At 39.6% G+C, this 21,146-nt stretch overlaps 1 protein-coding gene across 2 annotated transcripts in view; it reads right to left on the minus strand.

Moving 5' to 3' along the window:
• The window catches only part of Nav3 (neuron navigator 3), a 775,186-nt gene that overhangs the window by 490,333 nt on the left and 263,707 nt on the right, over window positions 1–21,146 (minus strand). The window contains exon 3 of one of the 2 annotated variants that reach the window (XM_052753309.1): window positions 14,837–14,915. The exons of the other annotated variant lie outside the window; for it this stretch is intronic. The gene's annotated coding sequence lies outside the window, so the exon portion shown is untranslated. The remainder of the gene's footprint in view (window positions 1–14,836; window positions 14,916–21,146) is intronic. 2 annotated transcript variants of the gene reach the window in all.

The following is a 21,146-nucleotide window of genomic DNA, read 5'->3' on the forward strand; positions in this document are numbered from 1 at the left end:
TTGGCATAGATGTATATTTGAACTCCTTCTCACTTCCTATCTCTTCCAAATATGTATTGGATGCTCTTACCACACAAAATTCTCATTATGGTGAAATGACCTTAGCTGTCCTGTAACATGGGGCACTCACTCAAACATGCTCATAACTTGAAATTCTCTTGGCCAGGAAACCTCCTTCCTAACCCTCTATTCCCAGTATAAACATCAGTAATCCTTAGAAATCTCCCTGTAGAGAGTCCTTTATTTTCTATGCTTGCTTACCTTTCCATGTTTTTACAGAGCATAATAAATCATATTTTAGTTTGCTTGCTTGTATGTCTGGCGTAGTCTGTTTCTGAAGGACAAGAATCACCTCTAATTAATCTTAGTATCTCCCTCACCTGGCAATAGACACAAATACTTGTTGGATGACTAATAGATTCTTCAAAAGCTCAAGAAGCCATACAACTTTCAATAATGAAAATAAAGGAACACACCTTTGATAAAAAATTCTAAAATGGTTAGAGTCCCCGTCTCCGAAAAAAATCAGCCTGAAATCTCCCATCATAATCCGTTCTAAGTTATCCAAAGGAAAAACAATAAATGAGGTCTTAGCCTGCCTGGCAAACATAAAATTCATGAACTCCTTTTCAAATATAACACTAAGGTTCAACAACTGCATGATCTTGGACATGTCACTTACCTTAGGTGCTTTATTTAGCTTACACAAAGTAGGGTAATAACTGCCCTACATCATGGGGTATTTGTAAGGACAGAGGTAATTAATATTCTGAAATACTCAAAACAGATAATGCATTGTCAAGTAGTAAATCAGGGTTTTAATCATTAAAAATTCAAAAATGAAGTAAGAACAAAGTGACTTCTGTATTAAAATTGCATAATGAAGTCCATTGCTGTGTATAAGGTTTAAAAAATAAGTGTTAAAGGTGGGCATTTTGATTGTTTGCATCCATTCTCAACATTTTTTTGGTAAGAACACACTTCTAAAACCTATTAACCATGAAACTGACTATTTACTGTGTTTTAAGGGTTAATCTCAACATAGAAAAATCAGTTATCTGTAGAAGAATGGCAAGCCACAGAGAAGCCAGACTGGGAGGATTAATACGGGGAATATATGAAGAACTTAGAAAACAGAACAGCAAGAAATGAACAACTCAATTTTTAAAATGTGCTCTGCAAGTGAATGGAGAGTTCCCAAGAGATGTTAATGGCTAATAAATACTTCTGAAAGTGTTCATTATCCTTAGTCATTGGGAAAATGCAAACTAAAAATAATTTGAGATACCCTTTTGCCCCAGTCAGAACAGCTATTAGCAAAAAATCAAATGACAACAGATGTTTCTGAGGTTGTAAAGAAACGTGTAGTTGCTTAATCCACTATGGAAATCAGTGTGGAGGTCTGTTAAACAGCTAGAAATAGAACTGACAAAAGGCCCAGTTATAACATTCCTGAATGTGTGTGTGTGTGTGTGTGTGTGTGTGTGTGTGTGTGTGTGTGTATAGTAGGACTCTATATCCTACTACAGAGATACTTGCTCATCCATATTCATTGTTGCTCTGTACAAGATAGCTGAGAAAAAGGATCAACCTAGTTTTCCATCAAAAGATGAATATAGACTATGAAAATATGGTATACACAATGAATTCTATTAAGCTGCAAAGAAAAATGAAATTATGAAAATTGCAGGCAAATGGAATGCTCTGGAAAAAAGAAATACATAGAGTGAAGTAACCCAGGACTAGAGAAATCAATGCCATGTGTTCTGACTCATATGTAAATCCTTGTTTCAAATCTTCATTTTTACCTGTTCAATTTGGGAAACCTACAGAAGCCAGGAACTAGAAGGGGGAACTGAAGGAGGAACTGAAGGAGGAAGTCGCCGTAATGGGGAGGAGCTACTAGAACACAGGCTACAGGAAGTAGCAAGTGGGAATATTGGGGGTGGAATGGTTTAAGCAGGAATGACTCAATGAGACTGGGGAGACAGAGGCCAAGGAGTAAAGCTTAACCAAAGTGAAGGATCTATGAAAAAGGCATGGAAACATGCAACATTTCAAGACAGCTAGACAGACAGACAACAAAAAATAGAAGAGAGATATCCTGCATGGCTGGATAATGCTACTTCTAGATGCCAATTTTATCAAACAAACAAAAAAAATTCTATGCCAGGTATGGTATAGGGTAACTCATGAGTTGGTGCACATGGAAACTGAAGGCCTCCACAACAATACAGGGCACTGCCATTTCTCTTGGCTGCCTACAAGAACTAGACAATGGGACCTCATTGCTGTTGCTGAAGACACCACACACTTCATTTGCAAAATATAAAGAAAGCCAGCGGGAACTAAACTGAGAGCTTCCTTTTTGCTGGTTAGCTTTCATTGCACCTAAGGAGCTATACAGACTACTGAGGAAGATAAGGTATCACAGTCTTACACAGATATCAACCCTACAATCTAAAATGTCTATCTACCAGGCAAGGTGCCGCTGTTTGTGTAATAGTGTCATCACTGTTAATCAGGGTAATACACGACTTTAAGGCTGGGTGTGAGGCCCACTCCATAGAATGGACTATGTGTCTGGCACTGTAAGCTCACAGAAAGGCGGGGGGGGGGGGGGGGGGGGGGGGGGGGGGGGGGGGGGGGGATCGGAGGGTCAAAGACCTCGGTGGGGATCTCACTACTATTGTTTAACTAAATGGTCACGGCACCAATCTAGGCTAAATATTGACATAAATACTTATAGATAAATGTTATTCTCACCCTTAACTGGAGAAGTTTCTCTTTTCAGTGAATAGCAGTGAATGCAAAGACTTGTGGCTGTTGGTGATACTGGAATAAATGACAGTAGATGGCTCAGCTCTGAAGAGGACATGTACCCCACCCCTCTAAGGCTCAAGGAACGTTGTGGAAGAGGGAACAGAAAGGATGTAAGAGCCAGGTAATAAAGGGTATTATGAAATATCCTTTTTTGGCCATGACACATCCAATGGAGTAACAAATGTAAGCCCACCAGGCTTCAAGGCATACTTCTCTACCCAAGACTGCAATGACTTCTGGTTAAAAATCAGTAGGTCTTAACAAAACAAAAGAGCATGAGGCGGGTTGGGGATTTAGCTCAGTGGTAGCACAAGGCCCTGGGTTCGATCCTCAGCTCAAAAAAAAAAAAGAGCATGAGGCATGGGTGTGTGATGGGGCTCATAGGGAGGAGGGAGGAATGATAAGTGCAATAGGGCAATAAAGAAGAGTGAGAGTATAAAGAAGGGCACACGGACCTGTACTCCAGGGTAGGCCCCACGCCAAGAAGTAGCTGGTCAACACAAACTAGACTAGATGGGTTTAGAGAAACAGAGGAAAAGAGAATGCACACAGAGTTGGATGGATACAGACTGGGAGTGGATCTGGGAGGAGCTGTGAAGGAGATGAATGTGATCAAAATGCATTGTATGTCATTCTCAGAGAATTAGGAAAAATATTATTTTAAAGAAAGTACAATATGTGCATGAGATTGTCAAAGAACAGTTTTAATTAACAATACAAAAAGCAGATAATTTAGCCCCACAGCAGGAAACACTTGCTTCTTCCCAAGGGAAGATGACTAAAGATGCCCTGTAGGAAGGCAGCCCTTGCTGACCACATCTTGTCCATTTTGTTTTTGTTTGAAAAGGAAAGAGGAAAAATCACAGCCTTGAATAGACATACCTATCTCCAGTGGTCAAATCTGTCCTTAAAACATCCTTAAATCTTCACAAGTCTTGACTCCATCTTGTCCCTTTTTCCACCTGGTCAGAGTCCAAACACTCTCCATCTTTCTGACACTAATGTCTCTATATTATGAATTGAATATGAAATGCCATGCTAATATGTGACTTCCATGGTGCCCAGGCAGTTGTACTATTTGGGCAGACTGTAGAAACACTAGGTGGTCAGAGTCTAACTGGAGAAGGTAGTTCTCTAGGGGTATTGTCTGTGGGATGTGTGTGTATCCTTTCCTGGGATTCTTTCTCTCCCCTCTCGCCTTCGCTTCCTGTCCATGATGAGGTAACGATGCTCCCTGCCACAAGCTCCACCACAATGATATGCTGTACTGAAAGAGCTCCAGAACCACACAGTCATGAATTGAACCCATTGAAGCCTTGAGACAAAACAAACCCTTCACTTAAAAACATTCTCCCACCTACTTCGCTCATGGCAATAGGCGGGGTAACTAATACAGCTTCAAGAAGCTGAGTTGTAGCAAGCTCATCTGCCCTGTGTTCACTCATTTGGAGACCATTCTCTTCTGCCAAAGTCAAATGTTCCCTCCACTGTCGGTTTTTGAATCTCAAGCTGGCTGGGAGGCTTCTTTGTCTTACTGCATTTTATACACCTCCATTTTCTTACTTCATTTCTATCGTTCACATACAGCAGAAGTAGAAGCTAGAAACAAGTCTCGATTTTCATTTGTATACCCACAGTATACATGCCAGCACCTAATACTCATTTGTTCAATAAATTTTAAATGAAAGTCTGTTAAATGTCTTTCTTGAAAACACAATTGAATAACTCAAGATTTTCTAAAATATAATTACATGTTTCATCATTATACTAGCCAAAATCTGATTCAGTTGGTAAAAGAGTGGTTATTGGTGTTGAGTGTGTGTCAGTAAAAATGCCTATGCCTATGACATGAAGAGTCCATATACTGGGTACCTTCTGTATATACTGAGGATACTGAGCCAAACATCTTAATTTAAATGATGAATAGAACAGCGGAGGCCAGTCCATTATCACACAGGCACACAAAAAATATGCAGCAACATGTCTTATTGGCCATGTGCAAAGCCTGTCCCAACAGGGCTGAAGAAAAGTGTTACTTTCTGTCCCAGATTCCATCCAAGCCTTACTCTCATCCTGAAGGAGTTCTCCACACTTGCCAGGTCTTATGGTAGAGATGAATGTAACAGCTTGGTTCTCCTTGAAATCATCAACTGTGAAATAATCGTGGACATAGATCTCCCTCACAGCATACTGTTCTGGAAGCTGAACAAAAGTGAGGGGTTGTGTCACAGATACCACTAGTGTGCAGTAGAGAACTCAGATTTGGCTCTAAGTCCTATCATGATAAACCTTTTACCAACAACATAATTTTATCTCTTTCCATTCCATCTATCAGCTTTACCTTCTCACAAAGGCAAACTTCATCTGGATGTGTAAAACCACCAAACTGGCTCAGGTCTCTCATCCCTTCAAAGGGCTACATCTTCGCTTCCCATACTCTTATGGGAAGTGATCGGAGCCCATGAGCCTCCTCCAGTAGTCAGCCCCACTACTTCCCATACATTACCTTGGTATCATACACAATTGTGCTTTCCTCTGTGAACCATCGAAATGTTATCCTCTCTTAAGTCTTTGATCACCTTAAAAGCTGAGAAAGTGCCGTCTACCTTCTGTAGCCTTAGCACATGATTTAGCAGATGGGGAGGAAAAACTGCTCCTTAAACATATTGTTCAGCTAATCCTAATTTGAAAATACCAGATTACTACAGAAATCTGAGCATCCTGTGTAATCTCTGGAACTGGTTTAACATGGGTCTGTCAGAAATAAATCCCCGAATAAAGTTTTATGCAATTTTATTTAAGATATAAGAAATTTTAACAGTGAATTTTATGCCCCAAATACACTGCATTTAAATTTTTATTTTTATCTTCTGTAAAAAAAAAAATCAACTTGTGTTCTAGTCTATCACTTTTGGTTAGATTAAAAGGTACCCACCCATTTACAGTAAATAAAACTAATTTGATCTGTTGCAGTTATCAGAATTGTTACTGTGCATCATGTACTTAAGGTTTCACACTATATTGTCTTTCGAGCAACAGTCACAAGGATACTATTGTTAACGTCGCTGAGAAAAAGATAGTCAGACACATTGAACTTGTGGTTGGTTGAATAGCTGGGAGAGTCATAAAGCTGGGATTTGGACCTGAATTGGCCTGGCTAACCTCCCAGACACTACTAGTTACCAGACTGGAATTGTACATTGCTCAATGATGTAGCAATCAACCAGTCTAGTGATTCCCCAGCATTGTTATGGTTAAGTCTCCTCCTACATAAGACATATAATTGAAACATTTCTCTTTCTTATTATCTCACCAGAAACCCATCTGTTAGAATTAAATCTGAATGAATATAACAAATATTTAAGTTTAAACACATGCAAGGCAAAGTAAATACATTTCCGATTGTATAAAATGTTTCACTTCTTATATAAAATGTTGCTTGGTACTAGATGATGTGGCAAAAATAATCATAAATCACAATGGACCCTATCAGTATTTGCTTACATGGTACTACATATGTGGCAATGGCCTGGAAGGAAATGCCAATGAATTCTTTTTAAAATAAAAATTGTGTATCTTTTGGGAGCATAGCAATGCTTACTGCAGTCAAGCTAACCCACATAGCCACCTCCTTACACAGTCACTGTATGCATTTACAGTAAGAAGACTGGAAATCTAACTCCCTCAGCATATTCCGAGTACATATTATTATTAATGATAATCACCTTGCATAATTAGATCTCTGAACTTCTGCATCTCAGATACTTGTGATCTTAGGCTTGTAGAACAACCATGTGGCATTTTCCTGCCTCCTGCCCTGGTAAGCATCTTTTTAGCCTCTGTCTCAATGTCTCTGGCTACCTGACATGGCACATGGAAGTGAGATCGTGCAGATTTGCCCTCCAGTACCTAGACTCATCCATTTATTATAAATTATAACATGTCCTTTTTAGGCAATAATTCATTATACATAATGTACATATAACACAACATCCAATACATAATGATGTATATCATCTATAATACACTCTGTATGCATATACACTTCTACATATATATACATATGTATATCACAATTTTATCTACTCATCCATTCATAGATACTTAAATCACTTTTACATATTGCCTCTCAAAAATGCTGCAATCAACAGGGAAGAGCAGACATTTCTTTAAGATTCTGCTATTTATAGGGATCTCTGAACTGTATGTTTGGTTTATTTGTAATTCTTTGAGGAGTAAGCCTCTACAATGATTTCCATCATGGATATATAAATTTGTATTCTCAGTAGTATATCAAGATTTCCTTTTCTTCACACCCTGGCCAGTAGCTGTCATGTTTTATCTTCTGGATGGGAGAACTGCACAGGTGTGAAGTAGAAACTCATCATTATGACTTGCACTTCCCTGGTGACCACAGATGTTGCATTTCTTTCTGTTACCCTTTGTGTGTATCTTCTTGGGGAAACTGTCTATTTTGAGCCTGCACCCATTTTTAGCTAGACTATGTGAGGTTTTTATTTGTCTGGTTACTGAGTTTTAAGGGTTCCTTGAAATTTTTAGTTTCTAATTCTTTTTTTTGCCGGGGGGTGGGGTTGAGACAGGGTTTCTCTGTGTGGTTTTGGTGCCTGTCCTGGATCTCACTCTGGAGACCAGGCTGGCCTCGAACTCACAGAGATCCACCTGGCTCTGCCTCCCGAGTGCTGGGATTAAAGGAGTGTGCCACCACCACCCAGCATCTTTTGTCAGAAAGATGGTTTCTAATATTTCCTCCCAGTCCATTGGCTGCCTTTTCGTTGTTTTGGTTTTGTTTGGGTTAGGTTTTCTCAATACCTGAGGCAGAACCCAGAGTCTTATACCATCTAGGCAAGCTCTTCATGGCTGAGCTACCTCTCTAGTCCTTGTTTTTTTTCATTTTGTTATTACTTCCCTTGCATTGGGGTACCATTTTTATACATTTCTTTCTGGCTTTGTTCTTCGACACCTTCGTATATGTATATAACACTTTCAGATCACTCCCATTCCTTCACTCTGTCTTATCTTCCACTCACCCCCTAACAACCAAACCCCTCCACTCTGCCAAACCTTCATATCTTTTGTTATGACTGTTACAACCTTTGCTTTGTGACTCACTAGGTTTAACTGAGGCTGCTTTTCTGGGTAACGGGGTTTGAAGCTATCCACTGGAACATGAGTACTCCCTTCACTGGCCACATTGGAAGACAATGACTTCCCATCCCCCAGCAGCCCCCAACTGCTAGTAGTTCCACTGGACAGCCAAAGTCTCATGAGCCCCTCCCCTATCTATGACTGAATATTTAGGGCCCAGCCTCATGCCAGCCCTATGCAGGCAATTATGGCAGCTCTGGGTTCATGAGTGTCACAGCCATGCCATTCCACTAAGACAGTGTCTCACATTCCTCCTCCCCAGTGTCCAGATCTGAAATTCTTCCTGCCTCTTATTCGTCAGTGTTCTTGGAGCACTGACCTGGGTAATATGAGTGTCCCATTTAAAGCTCGGTACTCAACAGTTACTTGTTCTCAGCACTTTGACCAGCCATCATTGTCTACACCAGCTCCAAAAAGAAGCCTCTTTGATGATGGCTGAAGACAGAGATAGTCTATGACATTAACATTAATGTTAACATTAACATTTAGGAGACAGTGTTGACACTGTATCTCTTTGGCAATACAAGAGTAGCACGTTTACCCCTGGTGACCTCTGAAGCCATGGACCTTTGACCAGGTCTATGATAGAGTACAATTTTTACTAACAATGTATGTTCCTATCACAAGGAAATTTCAGTCAATTCAGAAGATCGCATTAGTAGGATTCATTTGCTGCAGTTCTAGGCAAACAGGGTATGTCAATGATTGTGTCAATGTATTCAGTCATTCAGACTTATTTCAACTCATTACTACCTTAGAGTACTTTTTGGTTAGTATCCTACAAGAAAATATACAGCGCCATGAGATCCTTAGATGTAAATAAATAACAAAATCACAACAGAAACATTTTATGATCCTGATCACCAGCTGTAACAGAGCCATTTATAGAAATCAGTTGGGTGAGACAAAAAACACATTTTGAACTTTTCATTACTGTTAAAATTGCACATTTATGAGAAAAACAATCAATCCAGCAAACAATACCCCAATACATGCCAGACATGTTAGACAATAACACAGCCAAATGAGAATGTTTTCCATAATCAGTGCCGCATTCCAATCACTATGAACTTGTACCATAGAAACACTTTGCAAGTATTGTATTCTGGTAATGAATTCTTTTCTTCTCATAATGGAGTTTTATTTCCTGGCATTTATTAAATCCAATCTCCCTTTAAGAAAAAAGAATAGCTAACTATAAGCAGTATCAAGTAAAACAATTATAGACTGGGTATCGTCTGCTTTCCATTTTGAAGTCTAGCTAGGAAGCCTTAGGGTAAGAGAGTTGTCACTGAAGTCCATGTATGACAAGGGTCTCATCTCATCCTCATTTGCTTTTATTGACTCAATTGTCTGGTACCATCTATATGTTTTATGCCTAGAGCACCCCATGGTGGCACTTCAGTTCTCTGAAATGCAGCGGCAAACTTATTTCAACTGGAGAACATTTCTTCCAAGTAAATATGCAGCTGTTCTGCCAGATGTTCAGCTAACAGAATCAATTCCCGAGCATTGCTTCTGTCCAGCATTGCTGCTGGCAGACCGCTGGGATACACAAGGATTTTTGACAAATCAGTGGTAACCAGTTATAATATGTAGGCACATTTCCTTAAAAACTGGGAAGCAAACTCAGATGTATCATATTTCTTCTTCCTTCATGGAGATAGATGACTATAGAGTCTTGAGTGTGGGTGATTTTTGTTTGTTTGTTTGTTTGTTTGTTTATCTGTGACAATATGTTCAATACAGTAGAATAACTACTCTTTGTTTCCTTCCTTCCCACTAGTACCTCAGCCATGGTTGACAGGAATGGATAAGAAGGTACCTACAAGCAAAATGCATGGGCTAACACACCCACTTTCTCTCACGAAATACATAAAATTGATCAATATCTCTAATTACTGTTCAAACAAGCATGAGGATATGGGTAAAATACACCAGTCTTACATTATTTTTTTTCATTAGAATTACACCAAATTGTTGAAAAATGACAAGAGATATAAATTATGTGAAATTTGCTCAAAACTCAATACCTAAATATCATATGACAAAATCTGAGCCAATACATATCTAAGTCCTAAGAATCATGTGACATTAATGATGAGATAAAATACTGAGAAAAACATTTGGCGTCTTATCAAGTTCCATACTCCTTCCTCATTAATCCCTCCTCCCCCCCTCAAAAAAAAAAAAACTAATCACAAAGAAAACACATGTTTTCACATTGGGTGAAAGAAAGAGAATGAAGTATCAGGGGGGAAAGAAGAAGGTAAATATGTCAAGAGAGAACGTCATCAGTTTTATATTATTTAATTCCAAAGGATTAAGCACACAGGCACAGACAAACAAACACAGAAACATCAGAGTTAATATATGTGAAGGTTGTGGTGTAACAATAGCTCTCCTTTTTCAACAGATCCCTTATTAAACTCTGATGGCTTCTAGACACCCCAGGGTGATTCACTTGACTGTTCTGAGAGGCAGTCATCCTTCCCTGAGCGCTGGCTTCCGTTCTTAGTGCAGGCTGGAAAAAAACAGGGCTGTTTGCATGGCATAGCACCAAGCCCTTTAACTAGAGACTCCTGCCATTTAGAAGCTCAGCTTTTACTACCTCCATCTGCTGCCTGAGAAGAATTAGATCCCAATTGTCTAGGCCACTGAGAAAGGATGTTTGTAGAATTCCTCTGGCATTTCCTGAGGCCAGTGGCCTTTCCATTCAAATGTCAGCATTTTCTTCTCATTTAAAAGACTTTGCTGAACAAAAACATTACGCTGTATCAAAAGTTTCATAAATGTAGACCGAATTCAGAGTACCCGGTATACAGACAACCTGAGCAGTCTAACTGCCAGGAGAAATTATTCAGCCAAAACATCCAGCAGAATTTAGGAGAGTTTAGTAATTTAGCATATGTGAACAAGAGCAGCATATGTAGGAGCAGCAACCAAGACATCGCACCAAATGACTAGTCACAACTGTTAGGCTATGGGGCACAATATGATTAATAGGATTGTCTTCATTAACCGGGGGGGGGGGGGGGGGGGGGGGGGGGTATAGCACATAAAGCATTTCTTGAGGCTTTGCTATATGACAAAAAGGATTGGACAAACACACAGGGATCACTGGAATGAAAGCCAAGGGCAGAGAGCTACTTCATTAATGCTTCAGGGGGGATACCAATAGGGTCCTTCAATTCACACTCGTAATGCTTCGAAAGAAACCGGAGAATGCCCATTCTCCTATTTGAAACTTTATTTAAAAATAGAAATGACAAACACTGAAAACTTCTATTTACGAGTTGAGAAACCCTGTGCCAAGCCCTGAGCAGCATGAACTCAGGTCTCCCTGGGTGACCTCTGAGCCAGAGCTGACAGCCCCAGCCCCATGTTGACATTCATGAGGCTTCCTAATGACAGGCAGCAGCTGGCCTCCAATTTTGTGATCAAGAAGCCTGGGAGGGAAGCCCAATGAGTTAGGAAGGATCCAAAGCAGAATTTGAAGCCAGAGACTACGCCAAACACCCACAGACTCTGCCTATCAAGTGGCCTCAAATGTCTAGTATCTAACAACAATGAAACAGCCTATCATTGAACTCTACTTCAGACGCCTTGCTTCAACAGAAAGGAAACAATTAACCAACTAACTCAGGAACTCCTAACATTTCATTCTACAAAACTCTGGTAGGCTTCTAAATAATCTGTAATAATTATGCCATTGAAAGATAAAGGTATACATTTTTATATAGATTTATACTAACAGAAACATATAAAATATGTCTATATTATATCTTTATGTTTATACATGATGGCCTTATGGGTGCAATTATTTTCATACAAGCAAATCTAGAATAATTTTGAACTCAAGTGACACTCTTGGATATGACCAGCTGATCAAACTGCTATGCATTTGATTCCTGATCAAGGAATTTACAGCCTGGGTCTACACATACAAGAAATTCATTAGTCTCCAACCACCAATTTCTTCCATCTGTACAGAAATAACACTATTGACCCTTGATTTTATGCATGTTCCAGAAATATCTTCAACTTCAGAGTTTTCACAGAAAAAAATAAATGAGAAACATCACAGATTTTCCCATACTATAACATTTCCTACTGAGAAAAATACTAAAATTCTACAAAGGAAGTATGGTTAAGATTCATCCTATCATCCATCAGAGTAAATTTATCAGTATATCTGATGTGAATAAAATGAATAGGCTATTGTATAAGTCACTGATTTTTTTTCTCTTATATAGAAAAAAAATATGTAAAACAACCTAATTGCTGAAGATACCACCCACTTTGATCATAGGACATGGAGAAATCAAGCTAGGGATCAGCCTGGAAGATCCCTCTCTACTGACTAGTAGTCATAATTCTAGAAGGTGCTATGCAGTCTGCCAGGAGAGAAAAGTAATCAACAGTCTTACTCAGTTTGTGAACACTGATAGCTACAGTAATGACCAGCCAAGCAAGATACGCCCATGGATAAAAGAGTGGCATGAATGTTATAGGAGTAACTGTTTTCTGATTGGATTTAAGACCTACTCCACTGGAGAAAACTCATTCTTTATACCATACATCTGGTCAAAAAGTCATGGTCAGGAAACTCTTAGGCCCTACAGGAGAACCGACTGCTATTATTGTTAAATGGACATAGATTTAAACCGTCTTATGTCTATACTAATAGATCAGTGGAGCTCTCTGTCCTTATCAGAGAAGCTCCTTTGTACAATGGACAATGATTGATACGGATTTACAACTGGGGTAAAAGTGAAGAGATATTGTCTATATTGTACTTATTAACTATTAACGGGACCACTACATCACAATCTGCCCCCAAAAAGCTCAGGGAATATGAAGAAATAGGGGGCAGAAAGATTCTAAGAGCCAGATGTCAGGAAGAACAGCTACAACAGTGTCTTCTTGACATGACAGCTCTGATATTCTCATGAACTCACATCATCAGCTATGGGTACCAGAATCTTAACCCCTCACTGAGGTGCTATTGGAAATTGATGTCCGCTGGGGGAGAGAAAGTCAGTTTTCTTCAGGGATGCACCTCAGGGTAGGTTGACCAGTGAATGGCTCCATTGTCATGAATAAAGAAGCAGAACTGATTGGATTTAATGAGTTATAAAAAGAAGAAAATGGAAGTGGGAGTGACTTTAGGTAGGAATAAAGGAGGTATTAGATGTGAACAGTGGGGGAAAATTGTTCAAAATTTGTTTCCTCTTTAGAGAAAATCCTCAAGAACAAATACTATATAGTTTCCAAATCTCTATAGGGAGAAGGCCATGCTTGTTGCCCAGGCATGAGGACCCCAACACCAATGAAGCAGCAAAGTGTAGTAGCCCATATCTGTAACACCAGCACAAGGAGAATGATACAGGTAGATTCTGGGGCTTGCCAGCCATTAGCCTAGGCAACAGTGAGCTCCAGTTTCAATGAAATACTGTCTCATTAAAAAAAAAAGGGGGGGGGGAAGGTAGGGACCAATTGAAGAAGATAGCTAATGCCAAGTTTGTCTTCTATACCTGCACACATGGGTGCCTGAACACACTCAAACATACAATTTTTTAAAATACTCTTTGAAGAGAATAGTATTTATTTCACAGACATTCTGCTTGCCCCCAAGATTTTCCAGCTGAGCGGCCACTAGCAGCATTCTGAGAAACCAGTTTTGTGAGGAGGAAATATGTTGGTTGTCTGGGGTTGGCACTGTCCTCCTCTCTGTTTCTTGATCATTCTTGTTTAGTGGTATCCACTATAGAACTCATGCACCTGCCTCAGTGCCTTTGAGTATGTTTAGTGTTCCTATCTTCCACATAAGTACTTTGAAGTTGAATGGACTATGTGAACACACACACACACACAAAATGAGATATAACTAACCTTGCTACTCATACCTGGGTCTAAAAGGCTCTGCAACCTGCTCTCTCACTCACTGTAATATGATGTGCAAGATTGTGCCCAAACTCCACACCAGCTTGCATGTAATTCTTCATTGTAAATCTATATGAGCAAGCACCATTATGTAAATAATTAAAACTAGAATGTGGCGTCTAATGTTTATTTCTTCTTCTGGAGATGGTGCTTTGGGTTCTTCTCATCTGAATTATATTTTAGCATGGAGCTAATCTATGATGGAGCGTGTACAGCGCTCTGCTATATAGCTAAGTTCATTCATCGGCCTGACAAAAATTGCTAAAGGCAAATTTGGATACAAAACCCTTCTGTGCAGATCCTTTCCTAGTAAAACTATGTACTGGTGATTCTATACATAAACAATGTTTTCTTCTCTTAAAGCTTGCAAACTGTTTTAATCTCATCATGGTGGACTCATAGAAAACAATGCAATCAAATCTTCCTGGAGGCTTACTGCATATCAAGTTTGCAGATGTTATCTCCCTTAATGCTCTTAAGAACCCTGTGGGAAAATACTATAATCGCTCCTAGTTTATAAATGAAGAAAGGGAACCAGAAGGATATTATGCAAGTTGATCAAGGTGATTTCCAAGTTGATCAACTTGGAAAGAACAGAAACAGTGTTTAAATGCAGACCAACTCCAGATCTGAAACTCGACACCTCTACACTTCATAAAATGCAGCCAGCAATGTCTTCCAACGGGATTAAATTTAGGATCATGCATATCACACGGTGGTTCTTTAATTGGTTTCTACTTAAAAATCAACAGCTTTAAAATGGTTTTGCAGAAAGAGACTCAATACAACTGAGAATTTCAAGTTAGTCAATTATGAATTAAAACTCTATTTCCACAAGTCTTATCAATACCCTTGTGAAAAGTTGGGGGAATAATGGGTTTTATAAACCCTTCTCATTTACCTTTGGTTAATCATCCTCTTCCACAAATACAAAACATTCTTCCCCGCCTTGCATGTCACTCAATTGAGCTCGGGAGAATCTAGAAACAATAACAAATAGTTTCTCTCTAAAGACTACTGAGAAATTATTTTTCAGTTTTTTCAGTGTGACTGAGACACATAAGAAAAGTCTATATATCTTAAAACAGTAAGTCAATTTTATTGTTATTGACAATGGGCATGGTAGTACATGCCTTTAATCCCAGCACTTGGGAGGTAGAAGCAGGCAGATCTCTGTGAGTTTGAAACTAGCCTTGTCTAGAAAGCATCCAGGACAGCATGGCTATGCAGAGAAACCCTATCTCATAAAAGAAATGAAAAAGTAAATGTTTGGCATTTCGGTACTGTAGAGTCGACCAAGTGCCTAAAAGATGCTAAGCACACAATCTATCACTGATCTACACCTTCAACCTCTGCATTGAATGCTGGGGTGTTTTCCTTAATGTTGATTAGTAAAATAATTTTTAACAGGATACAGTGAGCCAAGTCATAAAAACTTCTTCAAACAATTGAATATTGGGTGGTTTTAGGTGAGGAAAGAAAGTTTTCAAATTAAAGAGGAGTAAGCAGTGAGCAGCAACATCTTTCCCCAAGACCTCTGGTGAACGAGAAGGATCTTTTCCTGTAAGGATAGACTAGAAGCAGAGGTTATACGGCAAGGGGAGGGGTAAGAACTGAGGGGACCACAGACTGGGAGGACCTTGAGGGCTTCTAGTCACACACTGGCCCGCACTGTCATCCACACCCCAACACCAGGCTGAGAATGCCTAAGAGTATATCCACAAATCCCCCATTGGGCAAGGGACAGGAGTAAGAAAGAAGAGCTAAACAGAATTATATTTTTCTACCCCAACCCAGCCAAACCCCTGAAAGCTAGTACAGAGAGGACTAGACCTGAGATCATGTCCCACGTTTCAAGCTCCAAACTTCCCGAGTAGCTGACTCCTGGGAACAAAGATTAGGCCCAACAACCCCCAAACTCTCAATGCCTTGACTTTGGGCAGAGAGAAAGAAAAGAAGACCTGACCCCAAAGGATGCTATACAAAATGCTAAAAGATTAAAAACATCCTGGGAGGAATGTCCCCAAGCCTTTTTTTCTTCCAGTGTATCAGCTGCTTTCTGATAAAATGGGAACCAGAGAAGTTTGGAGTGCCTATGCCTCATAAATAATCAGTGGACAGTCAGTGGCCCTCTAAAGCTGGAGTTCATATGTGCTAAAGTTTTCATATTCTTGTGGGGTGACGGGTTTGGTGAAGGGGAAATGAGCCAGGAAGAAGTTTTGGCTGAAACCCAGGTAGAAGTCTTGGCTCAGACTCTAAAGGGTCCTTAAAAAATCTTGATCTGATGGATCTTTGTACCACAAACTGAACACAGCATTCAGGGTGGGGCCACTCCACAATTCAGTGCTCTCACCTTGGTGAACAGCTCACAGGCAGTCTTCCCTGTGGGCTGCAGCTGCTCCATCCAGCTCTGGAACCTGGAGGCAAAGCACTGATGAATGTCAGCCTCTGTGAAGGTGAGCTTTGGACCCATCTGCTCCACGATGTTCTTTGCCCCAGAGGAGACATCAGCTCACGGTTAGCAGGGACATCCACCCTTCTGTTACCTGTGCTGGGCAAGGTGAGGATTGAAGCTTCCAAAGACCTCATGCTCAGAAGCATCAGATGACAAAGTTCACATCCCCTTCTTTAGAGGATCTGGCTCTTGCTCAGATTCCATCTTTCAGGTCTTAGTCAAGGACACTATCACCCTGCATGGACTCTATTTCAGATCCACAGTGGTTCAGCAGACCTGAAGTCGAATATCACAAGGCTTGGCATCCAGAAACCTGAAACAGTGAATTTCTGGCTTCTGGTTGGGTTTGTCGGGGCAAAGCCCAAGGATCCATACATTTTTTTTAAGACTTTGATTAGAAATCCAGCTAACTTTTTCAAATGTTCACAGTAGTATGTCTAGACTATGTATGCATATACATATATAGGCACATATGCATTGTTCATTCACATAAACATATGTGCACACATACATGCATATGTACATGTGCATATATAATATGCATGTATGTGTTACATTCAACAGTAAGCATTTATTTACTGGCTGATACAGTGAAAAAAGAGATGTTCTTAGAGTATACATGCTTGAGAATATGGATGTATGTGAAATTCTGTTTAAAACTTTCAGAGAATTGTTAACATGGTATACATGTATGAAATTCAAAAACAAAAATATAATATTAAAAAGATAATTTTAACTGTTGATATTAATGATATGCTCATGGGAAAAGATTGGAAGAAATTAAAATGTTAACCATTAAAGATTGTAATGTATTTAATATTATAATAGGCAGCTTGTTGTTTGTTTGTTTGTTTTTTTAAATCCTGTTGCATATTTTGTTTGTGTTCTGACAAAGCTTTCCTGGAGAACAGAGGGCAGAGCTAGCCACTAATTGGCCAGGCAGTGATGGTACACACCTTTAATCCCAGCACTTGGAAGGAGGAAGCAGGAAGATCAGAAGTTCAAGGCCACCCTGAGCTACACAAGATTGAACCAGTCTAAAAGAGAAACAGACCCGGGTAGTTGGTGGCTCACACCTTTGATCCCAGCACTAGGGAGGTGGAGAGGTGGAGACAGGATCTCAGCCCTATTCAGTCTGAGGATTCATAGACACAGGATGCCCCACTTGTTCTGAGATTTCATAGAGATAAGACGTTTCTAGTGGCTGTTGCCTACTTCTCTGATCTTTCAGCTTTCACAATAATACCTGACTCTGGCTTTTTATTGATTATTTGTTTTGTTTTATGTTTTGTTTGTTTGTTTGTTTTTGTTGTTTGTTTATTGTTTTTGAGACAGGATTTCTCTGTGTAGCTTTGCTCCTTTCCTGGAACTCACTCTGTAGCCCAAGCTGGCCTCGAACTCACAAAGATCTACCTGGCTCTGCCTCCCAAGTACTGGGATTAAAGGCATTCGCCGCCACCAGCCGGCTCAAGTTTTTATTGTTAAGACTAATTAGGATCACACCTCAGAATCCCATGATGGGCTAGAGATCATCCCATGTCTCTAAGGCACAGTGATGACATTATTGGGGAGCCAACGTTGGGAAAGTTATGCTGCTAACCCTGTGTCTTAATTACTTCTCTAATACAGTGACAAAACACCATAACCAAGGTAATTTATAAATTAAAGCTTTTAAATTGGGGCTTACGGTTGCAGAGGGTTAGAGTCCATAACCATGATGGCATGGCAGAGAGTATGGCAGCAGTCAGGCAGGCATGCCACACACAGGAGCAGTACATGTGAGCTTAATTCCTTATCCAAGTGTAGGAGACAGAGAGCTGATTAGAAATGGCATGGTCTTTTGAAATCTCATACTCCCACACCTCCTCCAACAAAGTCACACCTCCTAATTTTTCACAAGTAGTTCCATCAACTGGGGACAAAGCATTCAAATACATGAGCCTATAGGGGCCATTCTCATTCAAACCACCAACACCATGAAATGGTCCTTATTTTCATAATCAATCATGCAATTCCTAAGGTTATCTGTAATCGTAACATTCTGTAACTACTACACAGAAAACCATACTATGTTTTTCTAATCAAAATGTCCCTAATAAGCACTAATGAATCTTATTTGTGCTACCACTTAAACTCCATCCTAGTCAAAATCCCCAGTGAGTATCACAGTGTTACCACACTTTTCAGGGTCCTTCTTGATTTTTACCCCTGGGCCAGAAGTGGTCTGATATTAACTGACTGGAAATGAAGTAATTGAAAGAGTACATGGTTCAGACCAATTCTTTCTGGAACATAATTTAAGAAAGGATGCATGTAATGACTGACTGACATTATACTAGTCTTAACTTTGGTAAGTTCTCTATCCAGAAAGAACTTAGAGAACACGTGGTTCTGTTGATTTTATCAACTGGCTAGGAGAAATTAAGTCTATGTGATGGATGAATTGCACTACAATATTAAGGGATACCTTCACGGTTTTAAATCATTTACAAAATGATGGAAAATATTATGCATGAATTCTTATAAACATTCTATGATTTTTTTTGACCTCGGTGCTTTTTTTCCCCGAGATACTGATTTGCTGGTTGACCCCACTGTCATCTTTGAAACAGCATTTAGCCCACCGTGAGATCATGGAAAGTGTTTGCAAGAAGTCTAGAAGTTCATTTCACAATGCAAAGTTAACAAATGATTTATTATGGATAACTTCCATAACCATAAAATATTCCTAGACACATATGCGTGATGGATGCTAAACCGATTTGTGCATAAGCTTCTGGTTACTTCTCGCTAACAACACAAATGCAGACAGTTCAAATACTACTTTTAGTGGCTAATGTATCAGCTCTCTAAAGCAAACCATCCAGTTCCACTAAATTTATACCAGGAGGAAAGATTATTGTCCTTGATCTCCTGAAAGATGCCAAGCTCCCATTCCAAACTTACACTTCGTTGTAAGAAAATATACAAGAAACCCTGCTATGGCTGTTTTTGTCCATTGGCCTAACTTGGACTTTGCTTTTTATGACACACTTTTCATTATTTTTTTAAACTTAATTTATTTGTGTGTGTGTGTGTGCGCGCGCGCGCGCGCGCACGCACACTCACATGTGTAAGTCATAGGACAACTTAACAGGAGTTGATTCTCTCCTTCTACCATGTGAGTTTGAATTCCAGAGACTTAACTCAAGTTACCAGGCTTGGCCATAAGTACCTTTGTCCAATGATTCTTATCAAGGGCCCCTGACTTCTCTTTTTACATGCCATTCTAACTAGTAGCTCTGTATAATAGAACTTGTACAATGCTGGGAATGTTCTATGCACTCACCATTGATGGTTCAGCACATGAAGCGGGGCTAGTGAAAATGAAAAGCAAATTTTTTATTTAATTTTAATTCAACTTAAATACATAAATAAAGGTAGCAAATGTAATGTCACTCAAACAACAGTAAGCTACTTTCAAAGCACTGATTTCCAGGGTCTAAATTCCTACAGGATACACTCTAACACTTTAAGAAAAAAACAAGCACCACTTTAGTTAATCAACATTGTATTAGAATTAAGTTCCTCTTGACAAAGACTCATTTTGAACGATGTTTGTAAACAAGTGGATGAAAAGACCATTATCTATGAGAAAAACTGAAACAACATTGAGTGCTAATGGACCCCTACTCCTTCTGAATATAATAAGAATCTATAAAATAGCTGATTACGATTTTAATTTCCTCATCGAAGAAAGTGCCCCCTAAGTACTCAAAACAAAACCTTTCATGGAAGGATCTTTATACTCTCAGCCAGCCAATATCATGAGACCTTACACAATAGAATTCCTGTGGTATTGAGCATAATATTATAGCTGTAAAGTATGGTTTTGGTTTTGGGGGGTAGAGCAGTGGATGGAAGCCTGGGACCTGCTGCCTGCTAGGTAAGAACCCTACTAGTACTGATGAGCTATATCACCACAGCAGATTTTGAAAAGATGAATATTTGTCATAGTTCAGAGGTAAAGAAATTAGAAAGCTTCAATACAATATGCTTTATAGTACCAGTATGTCTCTGTAGAGAGCATTTTTTTTTTCAATTTTGTGTTTTCTCTTTTCTAGTGAAAGAGTTTCCTGAAACTTAGCTTGGACTCCTTAAAATTGACTTTCTAGGAAATTTGCCTAAAAATACCACTACTCAAGTAACGGGAGTGTGAACAAGAACACTGAGAGGAGAGAAGCGAAGTGGCAGATGATCATGAGGGATGAAGCCAAAAGAAGAAGAGCCTGGAAATGGGCCAGCACTGTGTCTCTGATCCAGTTAATACCTTAAAGGCAGTTATGTATGTGGCTTTTGAAATACACTAGATATGGCAGTTGCAAACTGCCAAAGGAGAGTCTAGCTTAGCTCTAGGATATAGGGTCATGTTTCAGAGAGTACCCAGCAGGAGACAGGCATTACCAGTGAAGCATCACAGAACACCTGCCAGCACCATCTGGTTCCTGAAAACAATGGTGTGGACTAATGTGCCTGGATTCACCCTAGCTTGGATGCTGCATGAGTGAACTTGCCTCTCCATTCCTTCACCTCCATCAGCACTACCACTCAAGAAGTAAATACTAGACCCTGCGTTCAAGGTCCAGGCACTCATAGATACTCCAAAACCTAAACAGAATTTGGCAATCTTTCTATCCTACACGTATTGAAGAAGAAACAAATCTGTACACGTTAAGTAACTATGGTCTTGATATCTTTATACAACCAGTACGGACAC

This window comes from Peromyscus californicus, unplaced genomic scaffold, assembly GCF_007827085.1.
Source record: "Peromyscus californicus insignis strain IS unplaced genomic scaffold, ASM782708v3 Scaffold_24__1_contigs__length_46423439, whole genome shotgun sequence".
In the NCBI taxonomy this organism is placed as follows: Eukaryota; Metazoa; Chordata; class Mammalia; order Rodentia; family Cricetidae; genus Peromyscus; species Peromyscus californicus.